The 22,972-nt window shown below is 40.0% G+C and overlaps 1 protein-coding gene across 1 annotated transcript in view; it reads left to right on the forward strand.

Moving 5' to 3' along the window:
* Nucleotides 1–22,972, forward strand: part of RPS6KA2 (ribosomal protein S6 kinase A2) — a gene marked incomplete at both ends in the record, with an annotated part of 158,389 nt that overhangs the window by 40,681 nt on the left and 94,736 nt on the right. The window lies entirely within an intron of this gene.

Consider the following 22,972-nt stretch of genomic DNA (forward strand, 5'->3'; position numbering starts at 1 on the left):
TAAATATGTTCAAATATTGAGCAGAAGAACCTGACTTCTTGAGGTTATAGCAGTAAATAGTGGCAGCAATCAACCCCGAGAAGGAATTAATTTAGATGGTAATTGGCAATCAGTTGCCTTTATGTGGAAATCAAAGATTGACAGCTTTTCTCAAGCACAGATTGATCTGAAACTTGGTTCCAAAGCCAACTGCATCTTTTATGTCCCCGCTTCACTTGGGCAAAATTTGCTGTAGTGGGTTTGCTGCCAGACACTGAGGTTGAGCAACAGATCTTAGTTAGCAGCAGGGCTGCTGATCTGCATCTTCTCTTTCACAATGTTTTCAATCATACTTTTGTTTATGCTTCAGCTTTCTGCAGTCTGTTTGTTACTGCCTGACAGCGTTTGGCTGTCTTTCTGACAGGTCACAGGTAGATGGCTGAGGTTAGCTCAGTGCATATACCAAACCATGTTAGCAATACGACTTCAGGATTTTGAAGGGTGTTTCAGTACACAGGGAATGGGAACTAAACTTTTTCAAGGATCAATGTGCATATGTGAATTATGTGCATTAAAATTCTGTTTAATGATTCATAATTGCCAGGAGGCTGTGATATTAATACATAGACAGCTATATATTGTTCAAATGTGTGCAATTTGGTATAAGAAAAAAGAAAAAAACTAGGTGCCTAGTAACAAGGCTTCATCCATCCTGTTCTGGATAAATTCAGGTCATATTTATTTTCAGATTGACTTCCAGAATGATGTCTCTTGGAGTGTTTCCAGAAGATAGTCAATATAAATGGTGTGATAAACAGACTATTTTTAAAATGTGCATGACCATTCTCTTGTTTTAGATTAGTCATAATAGGCAGATTATCAGCTCCCAGTGAGCTGCTAAATCATTCAGCACAGTGATAGGGTCAGATTCCTATGATCAGGGGCCTGGTAAAACACCCCAATGGGTCGCTCAGGACATTTGATAGAAATAAGCAAAAAGTTCTCCAACTTCCCTATGAGGAGCCTTCTGTCTTCCCGCTCCCCTCAGTTGCACTCTGAGGGTCAGCACTGTGGAGTTTGAGCAGGATTTTGCCTTGGGACAGAAGATGAATATAAACACAGAAGGCTAATAATCACCAGTTACATCAAATGCAAGTGGAATTTTCCAGCATTGTTATTGCTTATTGTACGCATTGCTGAAACGAACAGCATTCCTGGTCAGGAGCCGTGGTCCTCTGCTCTGGTGCTCCACAGGGGACAGAAGATGACCCTGCTCGGGGATCTTGCCAGACAAATGCAAGACAGTGGAAAACAAGACAAGGCAGACAGACATGCACAATGGCAGAAAGAGAAGTACAAGGGAACGATAACTAAGCAAATTAAAAAGCAATGTGCTCAGCAGCCAGTAACCCTACTCATGAACAGCTTTGTTTTCCTTATTTTTTTTATATAGTGTTTGATATACTCCTTTTTTTTTTTACTAGTGAAATATTAATCCTGTCAGTAATTCATCCTCTATACAAGTTCCTACAAAGTAAATCTTGACACTTTGCCAGAACACAATGCACATGACACAGAAATTAAAATATTAGACCGGATGTGGGTAAAACTTGCATACTTGACCTTAACAGAATGAATAAGAAGATGAAAACCTCAGTAAAAAAAGGACATCTGTCATGGTTGAATAGTTTTCCCAGGAAAGGATAGATGGTCAAGAACAGGAAAGGAAATGTTTCCATTTGCACCCTCTGCATCCTAACACTGTTCTCATCAGTAGCTTGCTTGAATATTGCTGTATGTGTTAAGGCTGTGTGTGATGCTGTCAAGGGCTGCCACAGTTGCAGAAGAGCTTGAGGACTGTTGTGCTTTGCAAGTGGTGTTCTTTCATTCTTGGCAATTTATGAAAGTCGCCCCACATTTATGGCAGAATGTAGGGAATGCTGGTAGTAAATATTAAAAACAAATTTTGGGTGTATTTGAGGAATTTCCTCTGGGAAGGGTAACTGCCTGCTATGAAATATTTTATGCCAACATTTGTGGGTGAACAACGATGCCAAGGATTGTAAATGGTTAAGGGGCATCATACAGGCTTAAAAATTAAGAGTTTCCTTCCTCTTATGTGTGGTGAAAATTACAGATTCAAATGTTAACATTTTTATTCTTATGCTATGAGAAATCTAATAGATCTTCTAATTTCTTTAATGTATTTCTGGAATGTGCAGTAGAAATCTTCAGCAGTGAACTTCATTTCATATTAGAAATGACAGTGACTCATATGAAAGATCCCCACATACAACACTGGATTTTATATGTCAGATTCCATTTCAGCAATTTCAGTAGCAATTAGAAATTCTTAATATATATTTGAGATTGGTTGTAATTTTAAATAAAAAGATACTTTACAAGATCCTAAGGTCACTTGATATTGATCTAATAGATACCATTAGGAAAATCGTAGCCCTCAGTTCTAAAGTCTGAGGGAGTGATCCAAAAAAGATTATTGTTTTATAAAAATGAGAAATAAAACTTGTTCCTACTTTTCAGTTTTGTAACACTTAGGGTACTCAATGTGTAGGTGTGATTAGCAGCATAATAAAAGTCCATTTTCTCTGTAAGACAAAAAAGAAAGTTACTTTGTCCTTGATAATGCTGCTAGATGTGAGTAATCTTTAGGGCTTTATTGAATTTCTGAGCAATCATCTGAAGTAACTGCATAGAGCTTTTAAAACTCAGTAGAAGCTTTTTTAATTATCCTTTTTTTTCCTATGCTCTTGAATTCTCTTCCTGGTAGAGAAAGCTAGTATGAAATTGGCATTCATGTGTTATTTAACTGTTACTTTACTGAAAAGTTACCAAAATCTTTAATTTTGCTAGAAGTAAAGATGGATCAGTTTTCTAGTGATTGACTATAATAGATAAAACCAAAGTACTACAGCACTGTGAACTTTGCATAATTATACTTGTAGCAAAATATAGAAAATAATATCCTTCAGATGTGTTATGCCTTGCTATCTGCTTGTATGTTATTTTCTGCACATTATATTACAGGAAAACAAAAAGCTCAATTAATACTTTAGGAGCTCTACTGCATAGAAACCAGTGTTGTGCCAGATTCCTTCCTTTAACAAAGTTGCCTAACTTTCCCCTTTTCATGGAGGGATCTAATCCACATGTTGGCTGTGACCAAGAGTTGGAAGACTTCCACTGGGGAATGTACCATAGGTATGCTTAGTGCTAGCCTTGACATCAGTTTTGGAAGATGGAGTTTTCCCTGTGAAAGCCATTGTGGGTGCTTCTGAAAATGGCAGTACTCATAGAATCATAGAATAGTTAGGGTTGGAAAGGACCTTGAGATCATCTAGTTCCAACCCCCATTCCCACAGCTTTTTTGAATAATAGCTTAATTATCTGGAACTGGAGTTATCCTTGGATGAGGGAGAGGGGGAATGACAGCACCTTGGGAACTGAAAGCTCTTCTTCATGGTAAACTGTATCAGGAGGGACGGTTTGGTTGTTGATGTGGAAGGTGCTATAGTACCAATGCAACAACACCCACTAAACTAAGCTGAAGCACAAGCACCCCAGCACAGATTGCCGTGGCTGTAACAGAGGCTGCACATGGGCAACTGACTTGCTTGAAGGGGAAAATTAAACAATAATAATAAATATTAAAGAAGTATGTTTAGAAGTAATTTGGTTCAGTGGGTTTCAAGGGTTGGCGAATTTTGTGAATTACTTTGCGTAAGCCTTTTTTTCAAAGCACCTCCACGCTTGTGAGCTTCTTTGATACTTTTCTCCATGGACACAACCCTTGAGGCAGTAAGTGGCACCATTACTAAGACTGAGCAACTCTATATTGCAAAGTCAACAGGATAACTGGTCACTGGATTTTGTGGTGACCATAAGCACAGCACATCCACTTGGCATCTCCTCAATATTCTGGATTGCTTGGCTGGGTGTGTGAAATGGATGAACATATTCATCTTTGTTTTCTGTAGTCTTTAAAAGTCAGGGACAGTGCAGGTTCACCTTCACCTGAGGAACCAGAAGGAGGTGGTGGTGATCAGAGACACAGAGATTGATTATAGCAGATAGTGCTATAATGGTCTGACTGAAAATGCATCTAAGTCATTGATTACCTTCAGCTGGCTTCTGTTCAGGTCTTAATTCCCTGAATGTGCTGGGTGTTTCTTATTGTGTGGAGCCTATGCTGTTAGCTGGACCATGGAGGAGCTGACTTCTGACGCCTGGGTAGAAGGAATAGGGGATGGGAGGTATGTGTGTGTCCCAGCATGGCCTGTGCCTCGTGGGGGTCCTGCGACTGAGGCAGCTCCTGCTCATCTCCGACCCATCCCAGCTCTCCGTAACAACAGCAAGGAGCTCAGGAGTGTTACCCAGCAGCACAAGCTTCGTTTGGTTCACGTTGCTGTCAAAATGTGAGTCCTGACTTTGTTTACTTTGGGTCTAATGCAAGGCATTGCATAAGCTTAATTTTGTTCTTTTCACAGTGCTCATCTAGCAGCACCTCAGGCTGGGAGTGATGGTGTCCTTAGCTGCCTTTATACAGGGGTTTTATAGCAGTGGTTTATATAAGCCACTTAATGCTTTTTTTTCCTTATATTGTTATCAGATGGCACCGCTTGTATGTATTTGCCCTTTACAGGTCACTAAGCTTTTCTGACTTTCTTCTGTGCTAGCAGGGCTTGCCCCTGCCCAAGGGGGAGCAAACAGCTCAGAAGGTGATGTTCTGCTTGACCAAGGGAGCAGAGCATGGTCCTGCCATCCTCGACAGTCATTCCGCAGCTTCCACTGGCTTATTCAGCTGGGGATGAGGAGGCTCTGAATCTGCTCTGTGATCTCATGTTCAGTCCTGGGGAGAAAGGAGAGCACTTGTACTTTCTGCAATGACTATCGACCGTGCATCCGTTCTGTGAGAAACCCCTATGTATGAGTTTATGAGTGCAGCAACTTCAGGAAGAAGTGTGTCACACCGTGGTCAGTGTATTTCATTTATTTTAAGTTAGGTGCATTGGCACGTCCAGGCTGCTGTCACAAAATTTTCCAAGAATTTGAAATTTACTGAGATCTTTCAGATTTCCCCTTTTAAAGTCCATACAAAGTACCTTTCTCCCTGACCGTAGGGCTTTCCTCAGCTGGCAGTCGGCTGCGTACCAGGTTGCACAGTGAACTCCCTTTTTGCCAGGACAAGTGTTCAGTTACCAGCATGATCCAGATGACACCGTGAGACCCCAGGTTTCTCCAGTCTGGTCTCTGGCAGGGCAAGTGGTTCCATCCAGGCTTAGTTTTCTAATTTGGGAATGAGTTGATCTGTCCTGTGCTGTTCCCCATGTAGAGAGGTGCTATGAAATTATGGCATTTGCAGACGTAAGATTTTGTGTGTATACTCTGTGTGTTGCCTTCCATCTCAGCCTTGCCCATGTCTCCTCGTGTATTGCTACAATACCTAATTTAAATTACAACTGCCTAGCCAACATGATTTTCCACACGGATATTTTTTATTTAACTAGGGTTGGTTTTTTTAAGTCACCAAGCCGTAACATTTATAACAGTTTTCAAAAGTTGACATAATTTTGTAAATACTACCTCAGAATTTTTGGATTATAACTATAGCATGCTTTTTGTATATAATTTTTCAACTTTTGCCTCAGGATGTTCTTGAAAAGCAATGTCCTAATGTTTCTAAACTTACCTTCAAGCTAAGATGAAAATGGAATTTTAAAAAATGAGGGGAAATGAATTTTTACAGTATATTTTAAAGATCTGTTACAAAAACCCAGCTTGAAAGATGTTCTCAAAACATGTTCAATTAAAAAAAAAATAAAAATCTCTAGTTTTATATATATATCAAGTGAACTTTGTAACAAAATCCAAGGTAGTTAAATAAAATTTCCAACAGATTCTTAGTTGAGGACAATATTCTTTCCAATAAGTAGCTTCTTCAAATTAAAAACCAAAATGAAGTCTATTAGAGGTTAAAAAGTGTTCTTACATTACAGCTGAGCTGGAGTTCTTCAGAAAAGCACACCTTTATTTTCGTATTATCCAAGTAACCAGGATAACTGGATGCCTCTGATTCTAATTATTAAACACATGTCTGCTACTGTACATGCAAGTAGTCCCAGAAGCCATGAAGAGGTGATTGTCAGTGAGAGCTGAAGCTGTTACTGGCTCAATGTTTTTGGTTTTCTTTCCCTCGTGCTAAGTAGTCCTTTATTCTAGAATTGGCTAATCACTAGAAACATGACACAATCTACATTTAGGGACATTGCAAGCACCAGTTTCACTGTGTATTTCCTGACATACTGGAACTGACATTTTTGGAAATAGAGAAACCGCATTTTGCCCTGGGTTCTACTTAAAATATGAAACTACTCTTTCTATGCAAATACTGTCTACCTCTAGGATTACTGTAATCAATGTCTCTGTCAGCTGGATTTGTGAAGATGGCTATTTTCAGCATGTCTGCAGGTAATGACTGTTCTCTGACTTGTTAATCTCTTCTCTTCTGATTATCCGAGCAGATGTTGCTTAACCCACAAAATGGCAAGGGTCAGTAAGATCTGAAAGACCAATAAAGCATGCAAGTCAGGGGAGAAGTGGGGCACACTGTGACCTGTGCAAATGATGACTTTCCAAAGGCTGAGTACCTGCAGCTCATCTTGGCTTTCCATGTTTGGGGACTCTCAGGACCTCTGGAAAAAGAGAATTTGGGGTTCCTTCAGAGAGTTGTGTTGGGCACAAACTTGTATCAGCAAAAATGGGACTGGGGAACAGGCAGTGGAGTCCTATACAGTTCCTCTAATGTGCCACTGTTTGATCTTTTGGAAACCAGAATGTCCTTTGAGTACAGAGTAGGTAACCTTCTGCCAACACACATTGGGTACTTATCCCATCTAGTGGAATATGCTGAAGATGTGTGAAATCTAATGGGACTGACCTCTCATGGTGGTGTTTCAAGGGAGCTGTGCCTGCCAGGTCAAGGTTATGCTTGCGTTACGTAAAGAGGAGCTTTATGAAATTGTCCTAGGCAGCCCTGTGTACGCTGACCTGAGCGCTGCATTGCCAGCTTTGGTACCTGAGAGCTGTGTACCTAACATTTCCATATGGTTCTGTAAGCACTAGCATGCTCTAAACAGCACAGGTAATCAAGCAAGTAAATTTGTGTAACAATTAGTTGTTTGTTTTAGACATGTGATTAATCCTAGGTTTTTGATGTCCCAAATTAGGTCAGCACAGCAGCCACTTCAGCAATGCAGGAATACAGAAACTCTCCAATGGAAAATTATAGCAATGCGTTCCCTGAGGAAAGAAATGTACAAAGCAGCCCTTTCTATGGCAGTCCAAAGGAAACCATCAATTTTTCATTGCTTTATAGATGCAGCTACAAATTGCAAAGCTCATCTTTGTTCAGAGTAAGTGGTTTTGAGGCCTTTAGCATTAGTGGTCAGTGGAATAAATCTTGTATTTGGATTGTTGAAATGTTTTTAAGTGGCAGTTGAAACTCTGAAGAGAATTTAATTTCCTACTCACAGAGAGAGAAAGCAAAAGGGAAGGGACATTTGTAGTAGTAATGCAATGCTGGGCTATTCCTCAGGCAGTTACTTAATGCATTTATAAGCAAAGGTTGTATATTCACCTTCTGTAGTCAAGTAGTTTGTTTGGCGAATCATTTTAACTGGATTAGTAAAGGTTCTGAATCTTTCATAAACCAGGTGAACCGTGTAGCTTCGCATTTGGCTTCCAGTTGAATTAGTTTGAATTACTGGATTTGATAAGGCTCTTATTATAGGAAATTATTAGATAATAATAGAAAACATTAGATATCTTATTATAGAAAGATTTTTGTAGAACTGCAACCTCTGCTGGCGTCCTGTGCAAGGAGCTTTCAAAACTGGATGAAAACCTAGATTTCATAGCCATTTTCTATATCTACGGAGGTTTTCTTTGTTTAATTGATCATGTGTTCAGACCTGTATCATTTTAGTAAAAGTTTCTTTAAATATCTAGGCCCCTTCCAGGGATTCTTTTTAATCCAGTTTATTTATGGTCGCTCTTTGTGTAGCATTATATTCTGGAACTGAACTCTTCCTCACTGAGGAGTGCTAAAATATAAATGAGTACAGTTAAATATAATAATATAAATGAGTATATGCAAATATATATATAAAAAATTATATATATATATAAAAATGAGCTAAAATATAAATGAGTACAGCTGGAGCTCTTCTGGCTGGAATGGTGTATCTGGAGCATTGGGAATTCCTCCCTGCAGATGTTCACATCAGGAGTACATGTCTCAGGGGCCACCTTCTGAATACAGATAAGTTGGTGGCATTTATTTTTTTTTCAGACAAGACTTGCATTCTGAAGGTTAGATAAGATGGTGGAATTCTGGCTTTTCCTTCTACTCCCTTTTAAGGCAATAGGTGAAATAATACATTACCTGGTTCTTGTCTCGACTAATGCAGCCAAACAGCAAGTGAAACAAATGCCTAATTCTTCAAACCTTTATGCCTTTATCAACATAGTTGTAGTCACACTGTTGGAAATCTATAATCGGGATCTAATAATTTATTCATTTCTCTAATAACTTGTAAAAACCCAAGTGATGAATCTGCTCTTCATCTTTGACCTTTCTTCATGGAGTGATGCTAATTATGCATTTCAATCCTGATCTAAAGTCTGTAGAAAGTCCTTAGATGGTCTTTGAATTGAACCAGTCATTTGTTAACAGGATGTTTCCATCTTCTTTTACTGCTTCAAACTTACCAAAAAACAAATTTAGAAACTCTCGCTGTTTACAAAGGAGGTGATAGTGCTAGTTGATTAAAAGGGGCATAATTTGTTGCCCCACTTATCTCATTTTGTTGATTAGCTGCAACAGTGATGCCCAATTCACTTTTTAAATGAGTAAATTTGGCACACGTGCATGACAGTTCTTCCTTTTCTTGTACTGTCATCAGCAGGCTCTAACTAACTGGCATTCTGCCACTGTGGAAGGCGAGAGTTGTTTTCACTCAGTGTGCATCTTGTGTTTGCCATCTGTATCCTCTGTTCTTAGGGCCTGATCCTGAAAAACTATTACAAGAGCAATTTCTTCTCTAACATCTACTTGCAGTGCTGGTAATGGAGCTAAAAAGAATAAATCAGAATTATGCCTATTACTATAGTGAGGGTTTTCTTAGATACAGGCCCTAAATTTGTACGATAGATCATGAATATTTGCTGTGAATCTTGTAATAGCCACCATTTAATAGTATTTATTGGTTTTACAGGCATGTGCACACAGTGTGGGCACTTGAAAAAACATGCAAAAAGAGTGTAATATCAGATACGATAAAACAAAATAGTTAAAGGAAGGCAGGATACAAGCTTGTTACGTGTTAAATGGCATTCGTTACACGTTCAGTGACATTTGTTAAACCTTAAATGCCAGGGAGGGGGTTTCCTCATATCTGCCCTGAATCTTTCTTTCTGTGATTAGGTTTACTGCTCCCGACTTTACATATAATATAATTTAGGTTTGGTCCATGTCTCCGGTGTTGTATAATCAGCCAATTAGTGTAGGCATACATTATAACAGGCATGGTTTTGGGCTTGCAGTTTCCATGCGCAGATTAGAAGGTAGGGAACTGCCCCAGTTTAGACGAGCAGTGTTACTGGTTTTCCCGAAGTCCCAGAGTGGGCTAGGAGGTGGTTGCGAGACCAAGTCTGAGAGCTCCCCTGGTACCTGCCTGCAGTGTTCACACAGATTACAAACCTCTTTGTTGCCTTTGCTCAGGATTTCTGTGGCACTTATAATAGCCAAGGGATTACCCTGCAGTGTTGAACAGTTGTGTGGCTGGGAGATTATGTCAGTTTTGCTTCGTGCAACTCTTCACAACCTGAACCCTTCCGTCATTGCTTCGAGGCTGTGCTACTGGAACATGCCCTGTGTGTTTTGCCTTATGTTTCTCCCAGAGCTCACCACAATTACAACACGTCCTCACTTCTTTCATTAATGCCAATTCTCAAGGGTAGTATATGTTATGTGAGCTGCAACCTCACTCACCTGCAGCTTGGTTAAGAGTCAGGATTTAAGAGTGTTGTGGTTTAAGCCCAGGCTGAAAATTAGAACCACACAGTCTACTTCCCCCCCCCCACCCTTTCTTCCCCCCACTCCTGGAGGGACAGGGAGGAGAATCGAAAGAATGCAACCCCCACGGGTTGAGATAAGACCAGTCCAGTAACTCAGGTATAACACAAACCACTACTGCTGCCACCAATAATAATAATGATAAGGGAAATAACAAGGGAAGAGAATACAACTGCTCACCGACCGGTACCTCACCCCCCACCCAGCAGTGATCCAGCCCTTCTGGGAACTCTCAGTTCTACATTCTGGGCATGACGTGCTGTGGTATGGAATACCTCTTTGGCTAGTTTGGGTCAGGTGTCCTGTCTCTGCTTCTTCCCAGCTTCCCCTCCTCCCTGGCAGAGCATGAGACTCACAGAGTCCTTGGTCAGACCAAACATCAGTGTTATCAGCTCTGTTCCCAGGCCGAAAGTCAAAAACACAGTGCTGCACCAGCTACTAAGAAGGAGAAAAAATGACTGCTAAACCAGGACAAAGAGACTGGTTACAACTCCTTGAGCACAGGGAAGCTGGGGACCTATTTGAGCCTCTCTGGGGCTGGGGATCTGCCGGGAGGCTGAGAGGCAGCTGCTCCACTCACCTCCCCATCATGCCCTTCATAAGGCTGGCGTGGCACACGGGGACCTGCAGCTGCATCCAGCCCCTGCTGCTGCCCAACGCAGACCTGCTGCTCCAGTTGGCACTCTCCCAGACTCAGTTTGTGACCCAAATTTTTGAGGCAGTCATATTGGAAGGAAGGCGAAAGGTTTTCAGGGAGGGCAGGGAGGAACCTGGTTTGCTTGTTTGCTGGTGAAGAAAACACTGCAGGGGATTATGTCTTTCATTGGTGACTACTGATAGAGAGGTGATCAGGAGTTAACTTGGCTGATAGTATGCGATGGGCTCCTTAAGTCTTTAGATAATTTTCAAAAAAAAACCAACTAATTTTCTTCTGATTTTGCTCCAGATAAAACGCAGTATACATGTCTTTATATAATATATTTTTTCTTGTTAATAATTGGAAATAATGTGCATTTCCTATAATGCTTACTGTGTTTGGTGTATGTTGGGTCAACTTCCAGCCTGTGAACAAAAGGCTGGCTCTATTTTCAGTACCCTTAACTGTGAGAAAAATGGCTTTGATTGCTCTTCTGCTCTCTGCAGTTCCAGGAATCTTAGTTATAAGTGCACCTACTCAACCATCATTGTCCTCAAAGCATAGTTACAGATTGTTGGCATAAAAGTAGTTACAGAAATGAGAAGCTGATGTGAATTTTTACTTCACTTTTACCTCCAAATGAAGACTACTTACACGGCAGTGTTGTATGTCACCCAGCTTTACTTATTGCTTCATGTAACTGGAAGTTTAGATATGGCAGCTGTGAAGGGCTATAATTCATGTTACTTTACTTTTCAGATAGATCCAGAACATAGCTTAACGCAAACTCACTGATGACATCCCTGTGTATCTCCACAAGCATAAGGTTTCTGAGGACTAAAGATTTTGATATTGCCCTGTACAGAAAGTTTCAGTTATAAGTTCAAGGATAGCAGATGTCAATTTATTTTGTCTTTGTGGGTAAAGAAGCATTTTGAACATTGAAAATCAATCAGAAAAAACACAGTCCAAAAATAATGTTTTTGAGAAAACTGAGCATTTAACAAAGCAAACTGCAACTCTGTTTTGGCACAGTGGGACCCTGCTGTGTAGTGTCCCACTGTGGCCATGAAAAAGAACAGTTTTAAATGTAAATAACTTTAGGAATATAAACAATGCAAAACTTGTCTCAATTTGTAATCAGCTTTTCGTTGTGTTTTACATTACAGAATTTTTTTCTCACAGCATGTCCTGGGTTCAGCAGTAGCAGTCATTTTTACTCCATCTTAGTAGCTGGTGCAGTGGTGCGTTTTTGACTTTCAGCCTGGGAACAGCGCTGATAACACCAATGTTTTTAGTTACTTTTAAAATTTTACTCTGACCAAGGACTTTGTGAGTCTCATGCCTCTGCCAGGGAGGAGGAGAAGCCAGGAGGAAGCAGAGACAGGGCACCTGACCCAAACTGACCAAAGAGGTATTCCATACCACAGCACGTCATGCCCAGGATGTAAAACTGGGGGCAGTTACCCAGAAGGGCTAGATCACTGCTTGGTAGGGCTGGGTATCAACAGGTGGTATCGTATTCTCTTCCCTTGTTATTTTCCTTATCATTATTATTATTGGTGGTAGCAGTAGTGGGTTTGTGCAGCAAAGGGGACTTCAGAGTCCACTTATCCTTTGGGATTGGATTACCTTAGTGGGCCAGAAGGAGACTGTTCTACGTATCTGCCAAGGCTAGCAGGCCTGAACAGATGGGGGCTCTGAGGTTGCTCGTTACAACACACAACCATTGAGCTTCACAATAAATCTCTTTGAGCCACAAAGATAAAACAGTGGGAGCATCTCACATTGTCTGTTGCAGACTGTGGAAACCCCATAGTGAAAAAGGTGGATTGATCAAATGCTGGCCTGAAATATTCAGTATAATGCACTGTCCATCTTTTGAAAAGCGCATGTATCACAGTATGTTAGAGATTGGAAGGGACCTCAAAAGATCATCTAGTCCAATCCCCCTGCCAGAGCAGGAACACCTAGATAAGGTTACATAGGAATGTGTCCAGGCGGGTTTTGAATGTCTCCAGAGAAGGAGACTCCACAACCTCCCTGGGCAGCCTGTTCCAGTGTTCTGTCACCCTCACTGAGAAGAAGTTTCTTCTCAAGTTTAAGTGGAACCTCTTGTGTTCCAGTTTGTACCCATTACCCCTTGTCCTATCATTGTTTGCCACTGAGAAGAGCCTGGCTCCATCCTCGTGACACTCCCCCTTTATATATTTATATACACTAATAAGGTCCCCCCTCAGTCTCCTCTTCTCCAAACTATAGAGACCCAGCTCCCTCAGCCTTTCCTCATAAGGGAGATGCTCCACTCCCTTAATCATCTTAGTTGCCCTGCGATAATGTGTTCCATGCAATGCTAAAGGAGTCATGGAGGGAGGTGGGAAGGGAGAATTAATCTGTATCTCAACTTACCATCTCAAACTTCCTTTACGGTCAGCAGAGAGAAAAGGGGCACATTTACTAAGTCCTGTTTTAAGAGCCTGATTTTCTCTGATGCACATCATAGCCTAAGAGCACCCATTTCTCTGTCAGCTTACAGAAGCTTAGACAGCTCACTCAGACAAAGGTATATGTTTGGATGAATCCTATTCTGGAAGTACTTCCAGACTTCGGTAGACCGTGGATCAGCTTTGGCTGAACTGCTGTTGATCCATTTCTGTATTTGAGCGTATTCATTTAATAGCTCTTTTCCACAAATATATAGCTGTTTTATAAATAAAAATTAAAATTTAGAAAATCTGTCTGGTGGCATTTAGTAATTTGGCATTGCAGTGTTATATGCAAAGCTTTTAATTATTGCAGCTGTGAAGCTGTAATGATAAGCAATCAGATCCCAATCAGCTGAGAACCAACAGGCTTATCACACATGCACTTTTATTATACAAAACCACGTTATATGTTGGAACTCTCTGCAAAAAGGCAAGACTGGTGCAGCCTTTCAAAAGAACTTTTGACCTCTTCAAACTGAGGGAGTCTTCCAAACAATGTGGTGAAGGTGTTTCTTTGCATTCCAATGGATTTTCTGCATTTTGTTCATTCTCATTCCTAAAATATGCATATTTTCAGTGTGATGTACATACACAATATATGCCGCTGTTTTGTGCTGTATAACATTGTAATTGTAAACCGTATTTGCCTTCACAGAAAAGAGGATGTGTGGTAATCAGCAGCTTGTTCCTTGGAGATCCACCATGTGAATCTTTGAGGGACACAAACTAAACTAGAGGTTTCTTAGTAGTTCACAAAGCCACAAACTGTAATGGGCCTTTTCCTGGGCCAGATTTCCAGTAGGCTGCTGAAAATCTGTTTAGACAGGTACTTGTGTGTGGTAACAGTTCTTAGGCACTAAAATACGTACTTCTGCAAATAATGACCTGGGTCTTAGCCATGGACCTAATGAAAGTACACAGCTGAAGATACAAATATGCAGTTCCAGTATTCCTTGTTAAATATTTGTGCATGAAACTGGAGCCCAGCGTGAGGTGAGGCATCATCAGGCAGTTTGTGTAACAATGTTTTTGTTTTGTCTGTGCGCTTCTTGCAGAAGTTAAAGCATTAAAGCCAGAGTCTACATGAATAAGCAGAGCCTGGATCTGCAGTATTCATTTGTATTTTGGTGGCCCAGTTGAGTTATTGGGTAAGGCTCAGCCCCCAGGGCTTTTAGCTAGCTGTGCAGCAAAGCCTGGTCCCCATCGTGCTATCACCCTTTGTTTTGGGAGCAGTTCTGATATATCAGATCTCTCCAGTATATACAAGCATGCTTGCGCTCTCTTTCCTCAGCCCAGGTGGGTGGCCAGGTATTTAAATGGGATTAAGCTGCTGCATAAAAGAGAAAAAATTGCATTTGAAGTTGTTTACTATTGCAGTGATATTATGATATCACTTTATGTACTATGTGTGTACTATTATGATAGTTTGCAGAGTCAAAACAATTTTCTCCCAGTCTTCTCTCAGTTTACTTCTCTGTTAGCATAGACACAAACCACAGTTGTCCTTGAACTTACCTTTCTCTCTGCCCTCCATGTGTTCTTTCTCTGTCCATGTTGCTACTAAATCTTGTCCTATTTTGTCTGTAGAATTTCCCTTTTACAATCTCCATTCCTGATTCAGCTCCATCACTCTCTCACATTCAGTGCCTTCACTGATGCTCCAAGCTGTGAACAGAGGCATTAAAACTAATTTGTATTTGGCCTGATTCCGTAATGACCTCACATTAATCCGTTTCCCTATTAATTCTCTGCCTGTAAACTGCCACTGAGATAACTAACCTCATTACAACATGTTTTTTCCTAACATAATAACAACTGTAATAGCAACAGTATTCAAGTTTGTGAAGTACAAGCTGGTTGAACCCTTAGCTGATGCTTAATTTAATTAATGGGAAGATGCAAAATGTGCTAGCAGGCTAGTATTCTTTTTAGAGAAAAGATGGTAATTACCAAACCCTACAAGTGGTTTGTAAACAACAGGCTTGTATTTTTCCTGAACTGACTAACCCAACGCTTTTGAATGTGATTATCTCCTATCACAGCCTTTTGTCCATTCCTCCTCACATTTCAAGGTAAAACCTGATATTTTTTCTTTACTATTCATATTAAAGATGATTCAGTTCTTTCAAATCGCCATGCAAATACTCCAGAGCTTTGTTACAGCATTTTCTACTTACTGTGGTGTCATTTACCCTGCTATGGTGAGCAGTGTTTTATTTGGATCGAGAAATGGTGAGGAAATGGTTGCAAATACGTTTTGTTTAAGCATTTTATCTTCCTAATGCAGCTGGAGGTTTTATTTCACACTCAAATGCAGTAGTAAAACATCAGGCATTTTCTTTCCTATTCTGTGAAGCAGCTGAGTACAGCAATAAGGGAACTGGTGCTTATTTGGAAAGTATTTATATTTCTTGAAGAGTATCCTGAACAGATAGACCTTTTTGTCTGCTGCCTTTGTTATCTGAGCCTAATATCTTAGTCTCTGTGCACTTCATAGCTTTTCCAGGGCTCTTATACTTCAGTAATCCCACAAAATCAGAAGGTGGGCTTACCTGCATTTTACAGAGGGAAAGCTGGGACACAGGGATGTGGGGCTACCTTTGCCCTGTCATGGAAGTGCATGAACAATGGGTTGCCATCACATTAGGACTTCTCACTGACGGCTGGCACACTGCAGCAGCTGCCAGGCAGCGCAGTGAGCAGGCTGCAGTGGTGGGAGGCAGTGGCACTCTTGGGAGGGCTAGGCACCAGATCCAGACTTACTTGCAGTTAGTTCCTTAGTGAATGAGCAGCAAGTGTTCTTCTTTTGCCTTTTCCACAGCAGAAACAATCAGTCTGTGGTGGACCTTACAGCTCTTCTGAGACGTGAAGGCCAAAGGCACGCCTGTAAACCATGCCAAGTAAAATGTTAATGAAAATGTTCCTGCTCTTATTTATCGCAGCTTAGAGCAATATAGCTGAGTTCTTTGTCCTTTAATGGTGTGACTCATTTTGAGACTGTTTCTGTTAAAGTTCACAAATGTATTTGAGTATTTGTAGAGTGCTGCTGTATGAGTAAGGCTGGCCAACTGTTTGTGTTTTTTGTAACCAGATGGTTCTGCTTTTGTTCTGCTTGCTTTTTTTAACCCCTTGCTTCAGTAGAGTTTTCGGTTTTGTTTTTAATGAGCTCTTTCTACTCTCCAATCCACATAAACTATTGCAGTTTTCACCAGAACTAGGATAAAGGTTAGCGTTACCCTGGCTAATAATTTGAGTCCAGAATTGAAAGACCAAGAATTGGCATCTCCCTCTGCTTCATGTGTATCTGCACTTTGAATAGGAAGATGGTTCTCCTCATCCATCTTCAAAGTCATTGTGTTGTGTATATTTGTCCTAGTCAGGAACTGACTCTGTAAAGACACTATAGTCATCAAATAAAGATCTCCAAGACCAAGATGCCAGAGTCTGAGCTGAAAGAGAATCCGTTTGCAGATCACCCATTATCATGTATTACTGGAATCATTTCAGATTATTTTTCCATCCATTACTGCAGTATGAGATAATTTCACTTTTTTTTTTTCCTTTCCTTAATTTGACACAGTATTCCCATGAAATAACAAAAAGCAAATATCCTTATTTTTCAAGTAGGAGAGGATATAGAAATAATGCCTAATTTACTAGACCTGCAAAATCCTGGTAACTGGATTATTCCCAACACCTTAGAGTATTTGTAGCTGCCCGGATGCTTCAAGTATCCAAGTTCTTTTGAAAAATATTTAATTTCAGTGGAAGTTCTGTTAACATTTTCATGACATGGATCTGCAAACACCTCTCTTCAATGCCATCAAAAAACTACAGTAGTAGTCTGTTTAAGTGTTTTACAAAATTTTGCAGTAAACATGAATTCACCTCATGCAACTGCAGAAGCCCTCATCTCAACAAGTTATCTTAGGCTTTCTTCATTGTTAGGAGAGAGAAATGTGCACTGTTAGGATGTGGCTTCATCTGATCTCTTATTCATGAAGTGTCTGCTTCTGTCTATTGACTGCAAAGTAAACCTAGACAATTAGTTCAAAACATTGTCTCCTGCGCTGTAAATACTTGCATTTATTTATCTGAATCCAACTGTAAGTGATTCACCAAAGGAATTACCATATGGACTTACCATAGGAAGTCTGGTAGCACAAAATATTGAACCCACATTTCCCAGATACTCAAACTTCAAACTCGTAGACTTTGCTTATCTATCCAGCAGATTGTATTCACTGCCTTTGCTTTCTGTGATTTGTCTTCACATTTAGTTTGTTTGATTTCAGCTGAACCTCAACTGTAGGGACATGCATTGCAGAGAGGAAACTTAAAATGTAAGATAAAAAATGAGAGCCGGTAAGAAGTGCTAAGGAAAGTGTAAAATAGGTTCTCTTCGGAAAAAGATGTGCTGAATTTAGCAGGGCCTGATAATGTTCTGCGCCCCAGAAACTATGCTGAGGTTTTTGGCTTTCACTAAGCTTTCACCTGTTTAGTAGAATTCCATGTGCAAGATAACATTTTCTATTCACATTTGTGAAAGCTGTGGTGAAGAAATCCCAGGCTCTCTAAAAATCATTGTGTATTATTTAACTATATATGACCTTTTGAGAAGGTAGGTAACCTTATGCTTGAAAACCAAAGACAGACCTAGCATAATGCCCAGTAAATTCACAGTGAATTCCACTGGCTTCTCTAAGGGCTCAATAAGTCCAATTCATGGTTGCTAAAGGAAATATTAATTTGACAGTAGAGAACGAAACAGCCAGACCCATTTGCGGTATTATTGTTCAGCTTACATCTTTCCAGACCACAATAAAAGCCAGAACTTGGATTACAAACTATTTAAAATGGAAGATTTCTTTTTCAAAGTTTACTCCAGCTGCTGGAGACTGCTGGGAAGAGGCTAATGAAAATGCTCCTATACTTTTTTTTTTTATGTGGATACTTGTCCTCAAAGAACTGAACACAGGCCAGCAATTCATTTCCTGAACTAAGCAGCATTTGAATAGTCTATTATGTCTTGACAAAAATTACTCTCCTGTGGGTTGAGCCAGATTAGAACCTGTGAAACAGAGGTGGAAACCTGGCCTCATCTTTATCAGATATATCCTGTCCTAACTTTTCCCTTACCAGAGTTTAAAATGTGCTTTCCTAATGGACCGTATTATTTTGGAATGTTGTGTTGCCTGTGTTACTTGGAAGTTAAATAGTTGTGATTTGGGTTTATATTAAGTGGTACCTTGCCAATGGTAGGACTGCTAACAAAGTCTCTCTGTTGAGCATATATGCTATAGACTGATTGTCTCAAAGAACAATAAATTCTCTTTAAAATTATCATTATTTCCTATTTCCTTTTGGACATTTTAATTCACTTCTTAATTGACCTTAGGCCCTAAAACATGCCCAGCAGATCTGAAGACTGGAGAACTTGCACATCAGAACTGCACATATTTTATTGGAAAATTAAGCTTGCTCTTTACAGCCATACATGCATGGCAGTCTTGATCTAGTGCAATTGGGGAGATAGCCAGGCAAGGAATAAAAATGAGAATCCTGTCTTACTGATTTTGCAAAGCAATAATGGTCGTACATTAATGCCATAATCTTTTCCCATAGATATGGTTGTATAAAATTGATCGTTGCTAAAAGTAGCTGATTCTAGAATGACCTCTCTCCACATGCTTCAGACCATTTCAAGAAATCTTGGTGAGGAAGGTTTTTGTATGTGGTTGAAATATATTTGGCACAATTAAGGTGGTCTTTGGATTTGAGGATGTCCTCAGCTCTGTTCTTTAGAAATCTGTTGGGGAGGAGCTAGACAAGACTTCAAAAGGGATTGCTAAACCTCTGGGTTTTCTAGGAGGTATTTCTTCCATAATTTTTTGCTGAGAGGCTGTGAAGCAGGCAAGATAAGAGGCTGTATGGCTGAAAAGAGCTACACTCCAGGAAAGCCTGCTTGACTTTTTGTAATCTATTCCCAGGTCTATACTCCTGTGCTTCCCAATCCTACTGAGGCATGTGACAGTGAGTCAAGAAGTGTTGTTGCAGTTGGAAGAGGTTTCTGTGGTTGCTTTCCAGCAGCCACTGAGCATTAGCTCCTCTCTTTCTCCAAGGAAGATCTCGGATGCATGAGGAAATCTTGGAAGTGATCTGAAATCAGTGCTACAGGCAACAGCTGCTTCCTGGAAGCACCAAACCAGACGTGTCTGTGCCATCCACAGTCACACAGTAACAGCAGAGTCTGTCTTCTTCAATGTCCCAAATGAAAGGAGATCAGAATAGCTCTTCCATTCAAATACTGTGTTACCTGTGTGTCCAAAACTTCTGCCAACTTGGGGGCCATGGAGGGATGCCTTTAAGTGAATAATGCAATACGGATTCAGGCCCTGAATAGGTCTTTCTTGTATTACCACAAAGAAGCACTGTCCATTCCTCTTTCATCATATATTCCAGTTCATTAACCTCCCTCCCCTAGTCCTTCCCCATGCCTTGATCATGTGCTTTCTTCAGGCTGCCAAGAACATCCATCTCACTTTTGTCACAGAATGATGGTTTTTGTGCAAACATAAATATTTAGAGAAGTTTAGGAAAGATTAAGCTTCATCAAGTCAGGCATTCCTGCTAATGCAGCATCGGGACAAGTCAGCAGGGAGCAAGAGCCCAGGCTTCTGTGCACAGCTGTTGCAAGACCAAACTTGGAACATTCATTTTTGACTCCACCAACTTCACTGATCAAAACCACTTTGGAAGTTGGCTCATGTTTTATTCCAGAATGAAACCCGTTCCATCAAAACAGCTTCTTCAGTGTTCAGGCTTTGTCTGTATTGTGAATCTCTTGCCTCAGTTTTATTGTTCTTATGCAAATTTCTAATGCTGCATTTGCTGGACTAGTAAAAAACATCCATGTTAGAGAAGTCCCTAAGATGCAATTCAGAGCAAAAATAATTGTAAGATCTGCCCATGGTGCTTTTGCTACAATGGTTTGGGCTTCACTCTGATCATCAGTACCTGAGAAAAATTATACCACATTCCATATTAGTTTAATACAGGGAGACTTCAAAAACCATAAATGGTAGGGGAAGCTTTTTTCCTACTAAGGCAAGAAAGCAGAAGTCATTCCAGAATTCATGCAGGAAAATAACTAAGAAGAACATAGAAATACATGCAAGGCAAACAGATGCATGTTTGCAAATGCATATATTTATTTTAAGGGGCTGTGTTCATCTTCAGTCCCAAGTACTGACAGTTTGGCTTTTTTCTCCAGTGGGAAGTGGATTTGTCGTAATAGTTAAAATATTGTCTGCCTCTTGGAGAGCTCGCAAGTAACGTCACTTGTGATGATCAGTGAAGAAAGAGTTGGCATGCTTTTTTTCAGTGCTGCTTTGCTGCCCATTTTTAGTGAGGAGACCACAGGAAATCCACAGAAAATCCTACCTTCCTAGAAAAATATCCTGCTTCCTCCAAGGACCTGTGAAACAGGCAGCTAGACATGACTGTGGGCATTTCTGAGCTAGGAAAATCAAAAGAGAAGAATCTTCCATAGGAAGTGGCTCAAGCCTCATTGTTTGAGACACTGAGAACGACAGTGGACCAAAAACAGCTGGTCTGATCAAATATCTGTGATATTTTGGGCACGAGTGTTGGGACTGGATGACCCCCAGAAGCCCCTTCAACCAGTCATAGAATCATAGAATAGTTAGGGTTGGAAAAGTCACGTACTACAAGATTTTTCAATTTTAAAATGTGTGCTTCTCTGCTAAACACTGCCAGGCTTTGTGTTTGGTCCCATTCCTTTTAAATAATATTTTTCTGATATTTTAATTAAAGATGCATATAATTAAAGTGTTGTTTTTATTGCAAGTTATGAATTAATTATGCTGTTTCTCTGGGAATGCTAGAATTTTTTAAGCGTTCTTCCAGCAAGCTGAATTATTATCACTTTAATGCCTTCAATATATTCCTGTAACTGAGCACATCTCATGAACCTAAAGAGGTACTATTAAATTTAATAGTACAATGAGAAACATGCCTAAGGTTGTAGGCCTGTGACTGATGACTAATGTGAATGGACAAATTGAAGCTCACTCATGATTTAAACTTGCAAATGTAGCTGGTTGAAATACAGTCTAACTTCATTTAAAAGAGGTTTGCTGTTTGTGGTAGATCTCATCCACAGCTTTTGAGATCAAGGTGTCAGCTCCAAGGAGAACTAAATCTGAGGCAGATATCTGGTGTACATAAAATTGAGGTTAACTGCTTTTTTTCAGAGCTTTGTCTTCCAAATACATTTCAGAATTCAGATCCACGTGCTGCTTTGCATGGTTGCAGTGGATGGTCCTTGCTGTGCTGTGCTTCTGTGCAAAACACAGATGGGCTAATTAATGAAATAGTGACCAGGTCCACTGAGTTGGGAAAATATCATGCAATTTTTTCATCATATGACAGTTGTCAGGGGGTTGTCCACACACAGAGACTGGCCTGCAGAAGCCAGTCCCCAATCTTACTGTCCTCACAGGAGAGCAAACTCCCAAGCATACAAGCTTCAGTATAGAGGTGATCCAAGAGCCTGAGTCTATGGAGAGTAATTTTTAGCCTTAGTGAATAACCACTGAACAAGATACTTACAAATACTTTACCTAAGTATCCGGTCCAAGTACTTTATCTAAGCTATAGTGTGGCAGGGTGGGCTAAGCTCAAAATAATGTTCTTACCAGTGTGCAAGTCTCTTAGCTAAGGGCAGTTTACCTAAAGATGCATGTCACTCAGTATGAAAGCTCATCATTTCAGAACTTGGTTTCCTTGGGAAAACAGCTAATAGTGTGTGTAGAATCTGTATCAGTTTACTCTTGTTTTTCTCACCTAGAAAAAAATGAAAACATTAATATTTTTAATATCCAAGAGATACTTTGTCTCCTACAGCAATTAAAGCCAGATAAACAAGAGGAGAGATCCTGGCAGTTCTGTACTTTGAAAACCTTCAAATCTGAGAAAACTGGTTTCAGGCATTTCCTTTCAGGCAAACCTTAAGCTAGAGGAATTGGGATCAGAAAAATGAGTTGCTGTGAGATGATGATGATATTTCCATGATTTCATGATCACAAAGTACAGGAAGCTTTCCAAACCCAGAGGAGGATATAGTCCCTGTTCCAAAGCACGTGAGTGCAAAGAGGCAGCGTAAGAAATGAGGAGGGATGGAGCTACAGTATAAGAAGCAACTCGGGCAATGCTAACCGCGCATCAGATAAATTACAGTGGATAGAAAGTGATAGTAATTTTTCTGGAGGAGAAGGGAATGAAATTTATTCTTGTTTAGTAAACGAATGTGTTTTGGCCGAACACTTTTGTGAATGCATTTTTCGGTTTGGGATATTATTTCTACTTTCTTCATTTTTAAGAATGGAGAACAAATGTTGTATTTCCTGGTTTTATTGAGAGATTTTCTTGGGGGAAAAGGACAGTAGCAGGAAAAGTTCATGGGAAAATAATGTTTATGAGTTTCCAATTATTTCTGCTGAGTGAAGAAATACTCAAACCTATTCCTAAATGAGTAATTCCTTTCAATCTGGGAGATGAAACAAAAAGGTTTTGTACTCAGAATCCACATTTTACTTGTAGAGAAGTTAGAACAAGTAGTTTTAATAGGGAAAAAAAAAAAAAAAGCTCAAATGTAAGTGTACAAAACACCACAGAAATAAAAAGGCATGT

The sequence above is a fragment of the Psittacula echo genome (genome assembly GCF_963264785.1).
Source record: "Psittacula echo genome assembly, chromosome: 4".
Classification (NCBI taxonomy): Eukaryota; Metazoa; Chordata; class Aves; order Psittaciformes; family Psittacidae; genus Psittacula; species Psittacula echo.